This window comes from Sus scrofa, chromosome 8, assembly GCF_000003025.6.
Source record: "Sus scrofa isolate TJ Tabasco breed Duroc chromosome 8, Sscrofa11.1, whole genome shotgun sequence".
Classification (NCBI taxonomy): Eukaryota; Metazoa; Chordata; class Mammalia; order Artiodactyla; family Suidae; genus Sus; species Sus scrofa.
Window position 1 is genome coordinate 32,145,176 of NC_010450.4, and position 18,503 is coordinate 32,163,678.

Consider the following 18,503-nt stretch of genomic DNA (forward strand, 5'->3'; position numbering starts at 1 on the left):
ACCTTCGATAATATTTTTCATTTTAATAATCATAATCACATGGTTCCTAGGGAGAAATGAAATACGCGTATATGACGCAGTTTAACACAATCCTTAGACTCCCCCGTCTTCCTCCAGTATTTCTGGCGTCAACCCAAGGTACAATCCAGACATTCTTTGAATGCATGAGAACAGAGCGGTAAGAGGAGTGGTCAGTATTCTCTCGGACGTGCTGTCTCCTCTGCGCGTCCCAACACCCCCTGGACACAAGTATTACCTCCCCCACTTTACAGATGAGAGACAAGACACCCCAGCCAGGGACCTGTGCTGGTGACTGGGCCAGAATTCAAACCCACACAGGCATCCTGTCTTTCCAAGGTTTTGAAGGGGCCTGAGGTTGGGGTTGACCCCAGCCTTGCAGCCCCTCATCCTGCCCACGTAGCCAGGCCCAGAGCAGTGCATGTGGTATAAATCCCACATGCCACCAGTGCTTATGTGACTTGGCAGGGTTTCCTTTCCCGGAGCAATCGAGATGCAAAACCTTAATCAAAGACAAGAGGCACAATCACACGGACGGACCCAACAGCAACTCCTCTGACTGGGGGAGGTGGGGGGGGGGCAGAGGAAAAAGCAAGGATGGAAGAAGGAAGAGCGGGCAGGAGGAGAGGAAGAAAAGGAGAGGAAGAAAATGGCCAGCTCGCAGAAATGGTGATGAAACGTAAGCCCAAACAGTAATCTGCATGTTCTCTCATCCACTCCAGATATTTCTTTCCCACGGGGTACCAGCTAGCATCTTAAAACTGCTGTCCCTTCTCCCTCCTCAAGCCTTCCGCTGGGACCTGCAGTTAGAGGCCTCAGAGAAGACCCGCCGCCCAGGGGCAGCAGGAGGGCCAACACTGCTCTCAAGCCCTGACCCGAGGGTAGGGCCGCCACCGGAACAGGGCGTTGCTCCCCCACAGGATGCCAACTCCCAAAGGCACACGGACCGCCTCCCTATCTCCAGCCTCCATCGGGCCTCCCGTCAAAACCTAAAGGCAGACAGGAAAGCGGAAGGCACGGCTCACTGCAGGGGAAGCTGAAACAAAGGTGACCTCCAGATGCAGAACCAACCACGCCCATCACCTCTCCTGCCCTCGCACCCCAGAGTCTTAGGCTGCGAAGAGGACAAGCAGCCTGAGAACTGTGAAGGTCACGAAGTATCTAAAATTAAGTGTTTAGACCCACTGTGGGCTCAACACCAGGCTAAGACAGATGAGCCTGGGAGGGTCCATAAACTCAGAAATGTCTTAACGACACACGTATGTGGCTCTTTTCCCAGATAGTTTTCCCAAGATAAAAACCAGTGAGAGCTCGGAGTTCCCGTCGTGGCTCAGTGGTTAACGAATCCAACTAGGAACCATGAGGTTGTGGGTTCGATCCCTGGCCTCGCTCAGTGGGTAAGGATCCAGCGTTGCTGTGAGCTGTGGTGTAGGTTGCAGACTCGGCTCAGATCCCATGTTGCTGTGGCTCTGGTGTAGGCCAGCAGCCACAGTTCCGATTAGACCCTAGCCTGGGAACCTCCATATGCTGCAGGATCGGCCCTAAAAAAGGCAAAAAAAAAAAAAAAAAAAAAAAAAAAAAACACCCAGCGAGGGCTCTGTAAAAATAAATCACCATCTTCCCATCAAATCTCCTCCTTAACTTCCCTCATCCAGTTGAGCAGACAGCAAACGATGTCTCAGCTATCCGACTCTGTCCCTCCCCAGCCCCATGTGCATTTGGGGACCATTTCCAATTCAGCTCCAAAGCTCTGGGCATCTGTATCCCCTCCCGTCACTGTCACGATCTTCACTTCGACCAAGGTTTTGTCACTCTCCTAGAGGCCTTCAATCACCCCCCGACTGCCCTCATCCTCACTCTGACCCTCCTGCCCCCTCCCTCAGCTCCATCTTCCTAAGAGAATCCGCCAGCTGTATCAACACCCCACACTCCGGCCCAGTAAAAGTGGACTCTAGGGCCAGACTGGGGTTGGAATTCTGTCTCCAAAAGGTCCTGTGAGTGTCTTTTTGGGTAAGTCATCTAACCTGCGTGCTTCAGTTTCCCCAGCTGTGAAATGGAGATGAGAACACCCAGGTGAAAGGCTTGTTGTGGGAATTACACATGATGTGCTCAGAACGGTGGTGGGACACAGGGTTACAGACTGCGTGCTGTCATCACCATCATTATTCTAAGGGCACCCCCTGGTTACCATATAAAACACCTACTCCACTGATGGGTTCTCAAAGTCCCATACACACAAGCTCCAACTGGCCTGAACTCGTTCCTAATCTCTATGGACATAAAAGCCTGCTCCCAACAGGGCACCAGACTGGGCTCTGCTTGCCTTCCCGAACCACCTGAAACTGTCCCACTCAACCAGTGGCTCTGCCTGGGGTGCCCTTCCTCCCACCAGGGCCTCATAAACCCTCCACGGCACCCAAGGATGAGCTCCAATGCTCATCCTCAGGTCATCCACCTGCCATGTGAATTCCAGCACACAGCCCTGAAGATGCTAACGCATCTAGAAGGCATTGCGGTCCTGCCCCTACCTGCCCGAGAACTACTTTCTGGTCCTCCTCTGGGCTTCAGTTTCCTATCTGTAAAATGAGGCAGTCGAAAGAGATGCCTTAAAAGCCTTCAGAAAGCCCTTGTGTCCTTATTCCTGCAGGAACATCTTTCCTTAAAGAAGAGGGTGCACAGGGCAAGCACATGTATTTTTTTTTTTTTAAGGAATGACTAATTGTTTCAGGTCTCGAGTTCGAAGGATTATGACAAACATGGGGTTTTACTAAATGATGTCTAAAATTCCTTTCTCAGAGTTCCCATTGTGGCGCAGTGGTTAATGAATCCAACTAGGAACCATGAGGTTGTGGGTTCAATCCCTGGCCTTGCTCAATGGATTAAGGATCCGGCGTTACCATGAGCTGTGGTGTAGCTTGCAGACCCGGCTGGGATCCCGTGTTGCTGTGGCTGTGGTGTAGGCCAGTGGCTACAGCTCTGATGAGACCCCTAGCCTGGGAACCGCCATATGCCATGGGAATGGCCCTAGAAAAGGAAAAAAAAAAAAAAATCCTTTCTCTTTATAATTTGATAACCCTATGATTTACAGTCCCCTTTTTCCTAATAGCTTAGAAGACAATTTCATTGTATATCTCCTATTATCTCCAAGATAATAGCTTAGAAGACAATTTCATTGTATACCTCATATTATCTCCATGCCACAGAGCCACTTTTCACATGGAAAACGATGCACTGAGTGCTACACCCAAACGCCAAAACATTAAAAGAAAAAGAAAAGAAAAAAATCCAAATTATTTCTCCAACCCCTTAATTCAGCAACCAAGAATGCCAGGATAAGTTTTTCCCCCCCATAAAAATACAGAACCAGCCTCCAAATTTCTTGAAACCACCAGGGTGGAACTTAGTCATAAAAAAAGTTTGAAAAGAAGCAGGAAATTTAATAATACCATTACCCTGAAATCCAATAAAGCCTGTTGGAGCTTCACATTTTTAAGAAATCAGACTATTTATGCTATTACCCCAGGACTATTATAGTTTCCTATAAAGCCGTAAATACACACAATGTAGTCACCAGAACACTGATTACGACTGTCATAAAAAAGGCCATAAGGAAGATACCAGCCATGAAGTATGGCTCCACGGTACCTGCTACAGCAGGTTCTCGCAGATGAGTTCATTTCTTTCAAAAATTGTATTTCTAGGTCCACAACACATCACTTCCAACTGTGAACAACTTTTAACACGAGTTAGAACGTCCTTTTCTGAAATGTTTTCACACAGGTTAAAGGTCATAGTGAATAGCAAGGAACATTTATGAGGCTGTCACAACGCACAGGACAAAGCTTAGAACACCGGATCTCCACATTTGCTTCGGCTGCCACTGCACGCACCTTTAAGTATCTGAAACCCAACAGAGCTCTTCAGCGAATAGGAAGTAGTGAGAAAGCTAGTGTTGTTTCAACCTTGTGGTGACATGAGAGCTGCTGTGCACTCACGTGTCTTATCAGCATTCAAGGCAGAAAGTAGGGGACAGCAGCAAAGTGCACTGACCTGCTCATTTGTCAGGTTTTATCAGGACAATAAATCTTTCCCAGAAAGTCCACCGCCATCCCAGTGCACGTATCCTCAGGTCCCACAGGCCAGGACTGGGTCACATGCCACACAGGCTACAAGGAATGCTTAGAAATCAAGGGTCAAGACTGCCATGTTGGTTTACACCATCACCACCCAGGGTCTGACGCTGATCACCGGCCACCCTGAATGAAATCTAGCTTCCAGCAGCAAAAATGGGGCAGGATGTGAGCACTGAGTGAGGGAGCAAGGAATTGTGTCTCCATTTTGAGTCTCCATCTTGGAAACAAGCAAGTTTTCCAACAAAGAGAGACGATAATGAATTACTGTATTTCCAAAGTGCCTTTTGCTCCTCACACCATAAGGATTTACTACATGTAAAGTAATATTTTATAAATGCCAAGGCCTATAAAAGCAAACAAACAAAAACTGTTTCCTCTCGTTTTTCTTTCTATATAAACAGGTATGAATCATCAATCAAACAGCTGAAGAGTGTGTACTATGTCTTACTGCGGTGAATCCTGAACACAACCCAAATACTAAGAAGCTTTAATTGAGGTGAGGTTCATCTCTCCCACGTAGAAAGGCCATGTTGGCTACAATTCAAACTTTTCAGGTACCAGATGGGGAGAAGCATCCTAAACGTTCTTCCCCCACCTTGTTTCTCCTCTGCCTTCAGCCCCTTCTCTGGCCCTGTCTGCTCAAACAGGTGCATCTATTCAGACCCTGGATCTTCCATGGAACCATGTCACCTGTCCCCTTAACGTTCAGCAGCTTCCCACTGCTCTTAAGAAAATAATATAAACTCCTTCTCAAAGCCCTCAGGTCTAACTTAGCCCCATGTCCTTCTCTAACCTCATCTCCCACCAAGCCCCACAATGCCCATTATACCAGGGCCGCCACGGCCCCCTTGCCATCTTCTGAAGTGTCCCTATTCCCACAGCCTGGAATGAGCCATCCTCATTCCTCACACAGATGGGATAGTCCCATCCTTCAGGTCACAGATCAACCATCACTTTTTCAGGGACCTATGTCACCCAATGTCACGTGGGCCCTGCTCAGTAACTCTCCATCATGCTACTGATCCCTGCTCAGCAAGTACCATAATCCATAATCATCTTCCCCGTTGGGTACCTTTCCCGCTGTCTCCATCACCGGGATGAATGGAAGGTCCATAGGAGCAGCGACCTTACCTACCTTACTCACTGTCTATCCCCAGTGCCCAACATGTAGAAAGGGCTCCGAACTATTGCTTCTGCCCACTCACGCACACACACACCCGCTTCCAAGACAGGCTCAGAGCAGATGACCTCTAACTCCCTCGATATCACTAACACCTTAGTGTGACCACCAAACAGACCCTGTGTCCTCAGGACCTGGCCCCTTACAATCTTCAGTCTTGACCTTGGAATTCCCTCTCTCCCCAATAGCTTCTCTTGCTTGTAACCCCTTCCTACTCCCCTTACACTGACTGAAGCAGGCAGCACAGTGCTTGGGAGCACACACCCTGGAGCCAGAATAGCCTGGGTTCAAATCCCAACTATATCACCTACTGTATAGCCTTGCGTGTGTGTGTGTGTGTGTGTGTGTGTGTGTGTGTGTGTGTATGTGTGTCTTTTGTCCTTTTAGGGCCACACCCGCAGCATATGGAGGTTCCCAGGCTAGGGGTCAAATCGGAACTGTTGCCACCGGCCCACACCAGAGCCACAGCAATGCCAGATCCTAGCCATGTCTGTGACCTACACCACAGCTCACAGCAACGCCGCATTCTTAACCCACTGAGCGAGGCCAGGGATCGAACCCACAACCTCATGGTTCCTAGTTGGATTCGTTTCTGCTGTGCCACAACGGGCATGCCTATATAGCCTTAAATAAGTTACTTATCTCCCCTGTGCACCTTGGTGACCTCGTCTGTAACTGAGCAGTAACCACAGCACCTATGTCACAGAGAGGTATTGGGAGGATTATAAGAATAAACATGACACGCTTAGGACAGTGTCCCACTATGTAAGTGTTAGTCATTAACAATAATATAAATAGTATTGGAGTTCCCGTCGTGGCTCAGTGGTTAATGAATCCGACTAGGAACCATGAGGTTGTGGATTCGATCCCTTGCTCAGTGGGTTAAGGATCTGGTGCTGCCTTGAGTTGTGGTGTAGGTGGCCGATGCAGCTTGGATCTGGCATTGCTGTGGCTGAGGTGTAGGCCAGCAGCTACAGCTCCGATTGGACCCCTAGCCTGGAAACCTCCGTATGTCGCAGGAGCGGCCCTAGAAAAGGCAAAAAAAAGGAACAACAACAAAAAAATAACAATAATATAAATAGTATTAATATGAACATGCTTTGTTCTCATCAGGATATGCATTCCCTTGGACCCTTCCCATGTGACCCCGTTTTATTAGCCCCTCCATGATATCCACTCCACGTAACCTTTACTTACTTATTTATTTATATTTTTACACAGCCACACATGCAGCATATAGAAGTGCCTGGGCTACAGATCGAATCGGAGCTGCAGCTGCCGGCCTATGCCAGTCACAGCCACCCCCAATCCAAGCCACATCTGTGACCTACACCACAGCTTGCAGCAACACGGGATGTTTAACCCACTAAGTGAAGCCAGGGATCGAACCCACATCCTCACAGACACTATACCCAGTTCTTAACCTGCTGAGCCACACCAGGAACTCCTCCTGTGACCTTTAAAAACCACCCATGGAGAATTCCCATCATGGCTCAGTAGAAACGAATCTGACTAGTATCCATGAGGATGGAGGTTCGATCTCTGGGCTTGCTCAGTGGGTTAAGGATCCAGCATTGTCATAAGCTGGGATGTAGGTTGCAGATGCGTTGCTGTCGCTGTGGAGTAGGCTGGCAGCTAAGCTCCGATTCGAGCCCTAGTCTAGGAACCTCCATATGCCATGGGTAGAGCCCTAAAAAGACAAAAATAAAAAGTAAATACCACCCATGGCACCTGCAGTCCCACAGCTGCTCTGCTAACCACATGGTCAGAGTCATACCTGTGTGTCTGACTGGAGGAAGACGCTAAATTTTTTAGTCCTTGAAATGCACTGACTACATTTGTCTTTACTGGCCTTCCTCTCCCCAGCTGCTACATCACATAATTTGTGTCTAACTGATGCAGTTACTACTCATGGCCATGTCCACATACGAAAACATCACCTCTTCCAGGACAATATGTAACTCTCCTCAATCCTCCAGAGAAGCCAACACAGCATTACCAGCATAGCAGATGCAGCATCAATCCATCTATTAATTGGCTCTGATCCCCCTTCCAGCCTTAACTCCACCCCATCCCTCAACTAAAAGAAAGAGGAAGCCTCTTTAAGCCTTGCTTAAAATGGACTCTTCAGCATGAGGAACAGTGATTTCAAAAACAAAAAGCTTCTATCTCCTAATGTTCAGGAACTCCTTTTTATCCGGATCTAAGCCCTAGTCACAAGGATAAGACGGTAGCAGGTATGCGTGATTTAGCCGAGTCTTGGTGGATTTACTGGTATCGAGCTCCAAATAAGCAAGACGTAACTTAAGCTCCTTGAGCAATGTTCTCGTACCCTTGGAGATGGAGATCAACGTTTCCCATCAGCAGACACTGCTAAGAAAGAGTTTGAAGGAGAAATCAAATGTAATCCCATGGATTTAAGTATTTCCCATAAAACTGAAAGAGAGAGTGGCTAAAAAGTCTAAACATACCTTTAACAAAACCTTCTCAACAGAATATTCAATAGTGCATGATTGCTGTTTTCTATTTCTATACTATCTGTCCATCCACTCACACACACACATAAATACACACACACAATCACATTCTCATAAAAGGCAGGTCTAGAAGGTACAGATGTTAACAACAAACTGATCTATCTCATGACTCTGAAATATACCACGTTATTCCCTTCAGAATTCTATTTGTTTCATTTTTGCAAGCTTTTTTTTTTTTTCTTTTGTCTTTTTGCCTTTTCTAGTGCCGCTCCCATGGCATATGGAGGTTCCCAGGCTAGGGGTTCAATTAGAGCTATAGTTGCCAGCCTACACCACAGCCACAGCAACACGGGATCTGAGCCTCGTCTGTGACCTACACCACAACTCACGGCAATACCGATCCTTAACCCATTGAGCGAGGCCAGGGATTGAACCCGAAACCTCATGGTTCCTAGTCAGATTCGTTAACCACTGAGCCACAACGGGAACTCCTGCAAGCGTTTTTTGTGGCCTTCATTCAACTCATCCAAGCTCACTTCCCCCAAGAACAACTTCAAGTTTGCATAAAGGAGCAAGTGTCAAGGAAACCTGGAAAAGTGATTCTATTTGGTTTGGTTTCATAATTCTGGTTTCCAAAAAAAGTTGCCTATTTCTCTTCTTTTCTCTCCGGAGGCTGCACTCAGAAGATGGGTCTTCAGCTTCCAAAGTCTGGCTGGGGCACTTCCTCGCAGCTGCCCCATTAGCAGTAAGTGCTGTGGCCACTTCCCTGAGGACAACACATTCTTCTCATCTCTGAGTCAAAGCCTGTCCACATATACAGAAGGCGAATCCATCTCTCCCACCCCGATCCTCTTCATAGGGAGTGGGGGAAAAGCTATCAGACCCCCTCTGGTTAACCCCAAATGCTGGGTGTGAGGTCTGCAGGGACTCACCACACTCTACAAACAGGTTCCCTTGCAGCAAGAGAGCAGTCTACAGGAAAAGTGGGGGGCGGTGTGCACACAGCTCCCTCCAGACTATTCTGCCCTGTTTTCCACAGCCTCATTCTGCAACTAACACAGACACCAAGCAGGCCTCCTTCCAGGACGCTGACTCCTACCTACTACTGAAGATGACACAGGACGTCTTGGTTTGCTTCTCTGCTGTCACAGAAGGGGAAAGAGCTGGGCCCAGAGCTTCCTCATGCACAGGGGACTTTTTGTATTACAACAAAACAAAATTTCAAATCTCTGAGAAGCAGCAAATTACACAGAAGAGGTTTCTTGTTGTTGTTGTTGTTTTTAATTTGGACTCCTGAACCTTATCTTTTTTTGTCTCCAGGAAAAGATAAGGATATAGAAGTAGCCTTTCTTTACTACTGTTAATATCAAAATAAAGCCTTATTTTCTAAGACAGGAAAACAAGCTCCATATTGAGGCATATCTAAAACTACTGCCAGTAGGCAGACCTCAGGTAACTAATTTCACAGATGAGGCCCACATGCCATGCTAAAATATAGAACCAAACCTACGGCTTCGGAGACATACCCAGAAAGCAGTGTTCCACGAGGAAAGCCGGTGGCCATTACTGAGACTGCACTTCCCTACGAGGCACAACTGCGATTACTCGGGTACCGGTACCTCAGGAAGGATCTGCAGGACACCCACCCACTGAATTCACATCTGCTTAACACTTACTTAGGTTTAAAGTTCTGAGGAAAGCAGGGACTGCAATCTGGTGAGTCAAAGATCTTCAAAAATTCTTTAATAAGAGTGCAGTGATAACATTTCTGATCAAAATGATAAGCAAAGATGACAAAGACGGACTGCACATTTCAAATACATGGCCAAATCTCGTAAGATACAGCTAACAGCTTCTTAGGAGTTCCTGCCATGGTGCAGTGGCTTAAGAATCTGACTATAGGGAGTTCCCGTTGTGGCTCAGTGGAAAGCGAATCTGATTAGCATCCATGAGGATGCAGGTTCGATCCCTGGCCTCGCTCAGTGGGTTAAGCATCCAGTATTGCCGTGAGCTGTGATGTAGATTGCAGATGCGGCTCAGATCTGGCGTTGCTCTGTCTGTAGTATAGGCCAGCAGCTCTCACTTTGATTCGACTCCTAGCCTAGGAACTTCTATATGCCACAGGTGTGGCCCTTAAAAGACAAAAAAATAAATAAAATGTGCAAGCAACCCTTCAACGTAGCAACTGCACTTCTAAACATTTTTTAAGGACAAGAAAAAAAAGAATCATGAGCGATGATTAATCTAGGACAGCAACAGCCTGGAAATAACCAAAATGTTCAACAATGGGTGACTATTAATTATGACACATCCATGCAATGTAATAAAGTATAAGATCATTAAAAACCACAAACTAGAAGAATGTTTAAGATCAAAATTTCCGTGATGAATTAAGTGACAAGAAGTAGGTCATAAAATAAGACGATAATCACAATGCTTAACCTGAAAGCACAGATGCTTGTACACACACACAAAAATTATAAAGACATGCAGAATGTTAAGGGTGGGTTTTTTTTTTCCTTGTGCTTGTCTGCATTTACACATTTCCTAAAATAAACGGATCTTTTCTTTTTTCTTGGACAGAAGAAAAACATCATCAGAGCATTTTAAAAAATCTTGTTCCCTTTAACCTTTCCCAACTCCTCCATCCATTTTCATAATGGAATCTTATTTTTTTGTTTGGTTTGGTTGGTTGGTTGGTTTTTCATTGTTGTCGTTTGGCTGCACCTGCAGCGTGTGGAAACTCCCCGGACCAGGAATCTAACCTGCGCCACAGCAGTGACAACGCCAGATGTTCAAGCAGCTGCACCACAGGAGAACTCCCATGGGATCTTATTTCTACAACCATGGAGACTCTCCAGGCGCCTCTCTGCTGTGGTCACCAGCATGTGGACAATCCTACAGGCCTTCCTCCCACACCAGGAAAACCATGAAAACCAGAGCAGAATGCCCCTCTGCTGGGGTGTCACGTCACATCCTGGCTGTTCTGGGCCGTGAGACCCCTTGGCTGTTCATGATCTTGGGCACTGCTCTCAAGCTCCCTATCTTAACTCAAATTTCAAATATTCCCTCAAACCCAGAAAGAATTCAGAACCCTCCCCCTACCCCCGAAAACTCCAATTCTGCCCCAGCTCACCCTCCGCTATTTTGCAATCTCTAGGCCAGTGCTTTTCAAACTAAGAACGGAGATCCATTAATACACGGAGAAAATCAATCCAGTCGGTCCTGGCCAGTATATATATATTTATATATAATATGTAAATTTTTTTTGTGCCTTTTTGCCTTTACTAGGGCTGCTCCTACAGCATATGGAGGTTCCCAGGCTAGGGGTCTAATCGAAGCTGTAGCCACCGACCTACGCCAGAGCCACAGCAACACGGGATCCGAGCCATGTCTGCAACCTATGCCACAGCTCACGGCAACGCCAGATCCTTAACCCACTAAGCAAGGCCAGGGGTCGAACCCACAACTTCATGGTTCCTAGTCAGATTCGTTAACCACTGAGCCATGACAGGAACTCCTGGCCAGTATTTTTAACCATAATAAAAGTTGCTCCTCACGTGGAGGGGCATCAGGCTCCTTGGGTTCCCCGTCTCCCTCCGGAACACCACATCAACAAGTCCTCTACAGGCTGCAGCTACTCTGCAGTCGCTACCGGTCCAGAAAGGTATTTCTGACGCTTTGTGGAGTAAACGCAACATTTAATATTACCCTCTTTCTATAATGAAACAGAAAAAATAAATATATTGAGAGAATACTGAAAGTGTAGAAAAGCATTCAACAAAATGCTAAACACCATTCTCGCTGGGTGTGTAGGGTTGTAAGAACTTATTTACTCTTTATTTTTAAAATGTTCTGTATTAAACAGATAATACTTGCATGATTCTTAAACCCTTGCTACCATTACTGTAATAATTATATTATTCTTTCTATATGAAGGGCTCTCCTAGGACCTTCAGGTAACCTGTTTATCGGGTTCAAAGAGTGGATAAAAGAGAAAGAAGAGACAGATGTCAGCATCTGGTGATGCTGCATCTTTTGGGCCTTTAAGACCGTATTACTCAAGGTCATGGTGTGGAGGACAGGCGAGTGGATAGCAGCTAAAAGTGACCATTCAAGGGATGACCAGGTCACTAGAAAAGAAAGAACACAGACAGGAGGCAGATAAACCTAGGCTCCAACCACGACTCCACTCCGACAGGTTACTTGGCTGTTTCAAGACTCAGTTTTCTCATCTGTGAAATGGGTGATGATCAGATGAACCTTTCCAAGTCTGTCCACTTTGAAATGAAGAACTTCTGGTAAGTTCAGGACACAGTGAACAGCGTGGGACAGAACCACAAACAAGACCAATGTCTTTCATCACTGAGAACAGGGGAAGTCAAGGAGGGAAGGCCAAAAGAAATAATCATATGTGCCTGTTCCTGTTTAAACTTTTTAAATGATGATTGCTTAAGAAAGGGAGGAAATGCCCACCCTGTAAGTGGAAGGGAAGGAAAGGCAGCAGCCGGGGGCCCAGCACATGGTCAGCCTGGGAGGCTTTTTTTTTTTTTTGCTTTTTAGCACCACACCCACAGCATATGCAAGTTCCCAGATCCAATCGGAGCTCCAGCTGCCAGCCTATGCCATAGCCACAGCAATGAGGGATCCTTAACCCACTGATCAAGGCCAGAGATCGAACCTGCATCCTCACGGATCCTAGTTGGGTTCGCTAACCATTGAGCCACGAAGGGAGCTCGTTGGAGGCCTTGATTACAGCCCCTTAGCCTTGGTCTGCACAGGCTCCATCGAGTGCTCAGGAAAATGCTTTACAGGGGCTTCCTGAGGACAGTTATCACCCAGTCCGTTCCCTAAGCCCAAAGGGATCCCACAAATACTTGAGCTTCTGTCACTGATGAAGCACTGTCCTCACACACAGAGGAGAGGAGGTTAGTGTCAGAGTTCAGACAAAGCACACACACACCCAGATACAACAAGCAATGTGGGCTTCACGCTTCAGGACAGAGACGTAAGAGCTCCAGGAACGTGCACTTCCTGCTGGGGAACGAGCAACGCTTCCTGGGAAAGGGGGCGACTCTGCTGCACCTAAAGCAGGAGCAGGGTTTTAGCAGGTTGTTCACAGATGGATCTGCGTTCCAAAGAGGGCACAGCACGCGCAATGAGGGACCCCAAGGCAAGGGTGTGCTTGGCAGAAGCAGCCCACTCAGGCCAGCCTAAGGCAGCTATGGAGGAATAAGACTATTACCAACAACACTCACACTCACAACACTCAATCGCAATACTCACTCCTGACTAGGAACCAATCAGTAACTGTAGGTATTATCAGGAGAAAAGGAAATGCAGAGGGCTCCAATATTGGGGTGACCTTCTGGACTATTGGGCTGCCGTGAACATTCTCAGCAGAGAAGTGACGTGATCAGGGCTGTGCTTCTGTGAGATGAATGCGGCCGCTATGCGCGAGCCAAATCTATAGGCAGAGAGACCTCAGGCTAGCGGTCAGGGGACTACTGCAATGGTCCAGTCCCTGACGGCCGGGGTTAGAGCCGTGGCTGCAGTCATGCAAGGGAACCACAAGGTGCAAACAAACAAAAAAATGGGGATGCCATCTTATCAGTGAGTTCCAGGATAATGAGTCTAAATACAAACACAAATATCCATATGAAGTCAGGAAAGGTCCGCTCCGGCTACTGACTCCTTATGTTGATGTTCAATGGATGCCCCCACACCTTCCAGAACAGACCAGCATCCTCCCCTAAAAGATGACAGACTTAAAAGGCAGAACAATGGTCCCAAAACATAAGGGAAGAAAGGCCAAAGCTCCAGAGTTCCCGTCGTGGTGCAGTGGTTAACGAATCAGACTAGGAACCATGAGGTTGTGAGTTCAATCCCTGGCCTTGCACAGTGGGTTAAGGATCCGGCGTTGCTGTGAGCTGTGGTGTAGGTAGCAGATCCCGAGTTGCTGTGGCTCTGGTGTAGGCCGGGGGCTACAGCTCCGATTCGACCCCTAGCCTGGGAACCTCCATATGCCACAGGTGCGGCCTTAGAAAAGACAAAAAAAAAAAAAAAAAGAAAGAAAAGCCAAAGCTTCCATTTGCCATGTGCGCCTCAAGGACCATTCAGAGCAGAATGTACTTCCAACACATGACGGAGTGTTCTGACCACACTTAATGACAAAACTATAAACTCCAGAGGAATTTTTTTTTCCCCTGAAATAGTTTCCCTTCTCCAGGGAACGATTCATGTCTGAACTTCCTGCTCAGACATAGGCCTGGCCAGGAGGCCCCATGTCATTTTAGATTTCTTGCCTGAGGTGACAGGAGACAGAGCAGCTGGGGTGAATGTTCCCTAGAGCTTAGAGTGGCCACTGAGGAAGGCCAGGAGGTGCCAACAAGCAGGTCTTATTCAATCATCAGGAAAGGGGGAGTACAAACAGGAGAGGGGAGAATGGAAAACAAATCGCATAAAATAAATGATGGTTTTGATGTGATGGAGGAGGAGGATCAACAATACTGGGAAGAGAGACAGAAAGTACAGGACGGGGAGAACCACGTTCTAGGTCCGGGGAGGGATGCTGCGAGCAAGGCGTTATGCAAACACGCCCCGGGCCGGGGACCACCACACACGCCCACCGGACAAGGGAGCCACACACCCTCCTTCCCACCAGAAAATGGCCCCAAGGACACCGTCAGCAGAGGCTATCTCTCTGCTAGGGATGGCCAGCTCCTTCCTGGCACCCAGGAGGGGGAGACAAGAAGATGGTTTTCTAGACTAGAGCGTCTCGATAAAAATCAAGTCTAGTGAAAAAGCAGCGCTTCCTCTCAATGCCTGGACAGCTCTTTAGAAAACTCTGATCTGATCACTTGTGATGGAACATGATGGAGGATAAGGTGAGAAAAAGAATGTGTGTATGTATATGTGTATATATATATATATATACACATACACACATACATATATATAAAATTGGGTCGCTTTGCTGTACAGCAGAAATGGACAGAACACTGTAAATCAACAACAGTAAAACATTTTTTGTAAAAGAAAACGAAAGCTCTGGTGAGGAGATTCATGGTGAATTATTCACCAAGGTGGGAAAACATGAGCAGCACCACTGATGAATTTTCCAAGGAAACCTACTACTTCTACTTCAAGAAGCCAAACTTTAAAATCTTAACCATTTTGAAAGATTAATTTCCTCAAAATATATTAGATTGAACCATAAGCAATTAGCATTTTTGTAGGTCACAAAGATCAACAATTTCATATGGTTCAATCACAGAACAGGCCTTCAAATTTTCTTCTACAGCAGAGATAGGCAAATTTTTTTTCTGAATAGGCTGGACTGCACATATTTTGGGCTCTGAGGATCAAGAGGCAAAACAGAGATTATGCAGGTAACCATTCAAAACTATGAGAATGGAAGTTCTTGTTGTGGCTCAGCAGTAATCAGCCCAATTGGTATCCATGAGGATGCAGGTTCAATCCCTGCCCTTGCTCAGTGGATTAAAGGATCTGGCATTGCCGTGAGCTGTGCTGTAGGTCGCAGATGCAGCTCGGGTCCTCTGTCGCTGTGACCGTGGTGTAGGCTGGCAGCTGCAGCTCCCATTCAACCCCTAGCCAGGGAACCTCCCTATGCCGCAGGTGCAGCCCTAAAAAAAGACTAAATAAATAAATAAATAAAACATCGTAAAAATAAATTTAAAAAAAAATAGAGGAAAAGGCAGCATTTGTAGCCATTCTCAAAGGACTACTGTTGGGGAAACTGAACTGCCCTGAGACATAGGAAGTCATCCCTGCAGGAATCAGCAGCCTCTTCCTCTGGAGAATAAGAAATAAGACGGGGATCTCTCCTCAACCTGTACTCCATAATGACATACCCCGAGGACCTCTTCTGGGTCCATGAATTTTTTTAATTTCCAAGGAATTTTAAAAATCACTGGGCAACGTTTCTAATTCATCGCACTGCTATTGTTTCAAATGCTACATACTATAGCCAAAAAAGAGGAAAGTTTATAAACAAACAAACAAACAAACCCCTATGCGTGAGTGGATGCACTGAGACAGAAAAGTGAGCCTGCTGACAGATGCTACTGGTCTGTCTTCGAGGGTCACTGGATTATAAAATCCTAATTTAGCTAACATTTCTCATCATTCAATATTAAAAACTTCCCCTAGAGCGATTCATTCTCCTACATGTCTAAACACGCTCATGTATATCTTATAAACCTTCACCAGCTCAGTACCTGGCAATAGTCTACAATGAAAATTAAAGGAGAAAAAGGGAGAGAGAGAAATCGCATACATACATGAGCTGCCTGGATGACAGGGAGCCTCTGGGTACCGTCTGCCCATAGCGACCAGTCAGCACATTATCAGGGGCCCTGGCAGTTTCCAAGTACTCAGGAAAGACAGATGGTTAAGCTGTGTGGGGGGAGGGAGACAAAAAAAAAAAAAAAAGAAAAAAGGAGAAATAAAAACAGATTTAGGATAATGATGGCATTTTTTTCATTAAAATGCTAATGATGACCACAAATTTCTAGATAACCAGGATTATGAATTATTCAGTCAGAAGTGACAGGAAGCCCCCCTGTCACTGTCAGCGGGCCCAGGGCACAGTGATGATTAGCCCGTGCCCCTGCACTAAGTGTGACAGAAGCACAGGTCACTGCAAGTCTATCCATCAGGGCCGGCGCTCGCTGGCCTCTTCAGAAGACCCGACAACCCCACCCATACTGAGGCTTCTTTATCTCACTCTCCCTTAAGATCAAGGAACAGCACTCGCCTGCCTCTTTGCTGTGACATCTGAACTAACATCCTATAAAAACTCTAACAGCCTGAAAGGAAAAGTGAAATGTTCTGTATTGGGTAGCAAAGACATCAAGTTGATTTTTTGTTAACTTCTCATTAGGTGTTAACAGCAAAGTACACATACCAGCATGGACAGCCCAATAAACCTCCCTAAACTGAACACAGCAGATCAAAACCCACGACATTATCAGCACTCCAGAAGCCCCTCAAAGCTAACTACCAAGCATTGATCCCTTTTGCCCATTTTTGCAGATATCAAATTGATTTATTGTCCTTATTTTTTCATTAAAAAAACACACATTGGAGTTCCCATTGTGACTCAGCAGGTTAAGAACCCCACATTATCTCTGTGAGGATGCAGGTTCGATCCCTGGCTCAGCAAGCTAAGAATCCAGTGCTGCTCCAAGCTGCAGTGTAGGTCACAGATGTGGCTCGAATCCTGTGTTGCTGTGGCTGTGGTATAGGCCAGCAGCTACAGCTCTGATTCGACCCCTAGCCTGGGAACCTCCATGTGCCACAGGTGCGGCTGTAAAAAATAAAATGAAAAAATTTTTAAAATAAAGTAAAACCCAAACTCCTTATGGTGACCATAAAAAAAAAAAAAATCTTAAAAACTCATATCGAACACTTATATGCAAAGCACCGTCTTAGGCATGGGAGCTACAAAGATGAATAAGACACTGTCTCTGTCTTTAAGGAAAGCAAAGTCTGGCGGGACCAAGAGACACACACAACGGCCCCCCAAGGGCAGTGGGATGAGCACGATGAGTGAGATTCACGGCAAGCAGCCCCGAAACGGAGAAGGAAGGGAAGGCTTCTAAGCAAGGGGCACCTGGTGGGTCCTCCGGCTGGGTGGGACTCAGCCAACATGGTGACCGAAGAGAAGACAATGGAAAAGGCAGAAGCAAGAAACTGCTGGGTGCCGTTCAGTGCTGCTGGGCTCTTGAGGGTGGAGCCAGCAGAGAAGCCTGGAGCCAGACCCTGAGCTTGCACACGTATCCAAGAACTTGAAACTGCTTGTGGACAGCCACGGATGGGTCAGCTCTGGGTTTCAGAGGCATTACTCCCACTGGATGGATTCAAAGAGGGCAGAGTGGAGGCAGGGAGAGCGGCTAGGCTGGTTTGGCTGTCAGGTAAGAGAGGAAAGGTGGAGATTAGGGCAGTGGAGGGAGGAGGGAAGGGGAGAGGAGAGAAGAATTAGTACTTAGGCCACATCCAGACGCTCAAAGCAGAACATGGAACTGACCACATGGGGGTGGATGGCCATGACCACAGAGGTTGGTGGAGAATACAAGGGAATGAACAGGTTTAATGAGGAAGACAAAGGGTTTCATTTGGTGCGTTAGAAATTGAGATAGAGAAGATTTGGGTGAAGACACCAGATATTCTTGAGCACGACACTTGGGGAAGAAACCCGGGCAAATGGTAAAGGCCTGTAATTGGTCGTTACATAGACAGTAGCTGAAATTAGATTAATGGGTGTGGATCACTGAAGGAATATCTGTAGAGTGAGAAGATTAAAAGATCAATGGGAGTTCCCTTCGTGGCGAAGCAGAAACAATCCAACTAGGAACCACGAGGTTCCAGGTTTCGGGTTTCGATCCCTTGCCTCGCTCAGTGGGTTAAGGATCCAGCATTGCCATGAGCTGTGGTATAGGCTGCAGACAAGGCTTGGATCCCGTGTTGCTGCAGCTGTGGTGCAGGCCAGCAGGTGTAGCTCCGATTTGACCCCTAGCCTGGGAACCTCCATAGGCTGTGGGTGTGGCCCTAAAAAAAAAAAGGATTAATGCTACAAACAGAGCCCTAGATTCCTTAACAAACTAAATAAAGAACTACATGACCCATCAATCCCACTTGTAGGCACGTATCCACAGAAAATGTAATTTGAAA

The 18,503-nt window shown here is 46.7% G+C and overlaps 1 protein-coding gene across 24 annotated transcripts in view; it reads right to left on the reverse strand.

Annotated features, from left to right (window-relative positions):
- The window catches only part of APBB2 (amyloid beta precursor protein binding family B member 2), a 380,651-nt gene that overhangs the window by 223,589 nt on the left and 138,559 nt on the right, over positions 1-18,503 (reverse strand). For 21 of the 24 annotated variants that reach the window (XM_021101154.1, XM_021101149.1, XM_021101147.1 and 18 more), the window contains one exon: positions 16,112-16,226. The exons of the other annotated variants lie outside the window; for them this stretch is intronic. The gene's annotated coding sequence lies outside the window, so the exon portion shown is untranslated. The remainder of the gene's footprint in view (positions 1-16,111; positions 16,227-18,503) is intronic. 24 annotated transcript variants of the gene reach the window in all.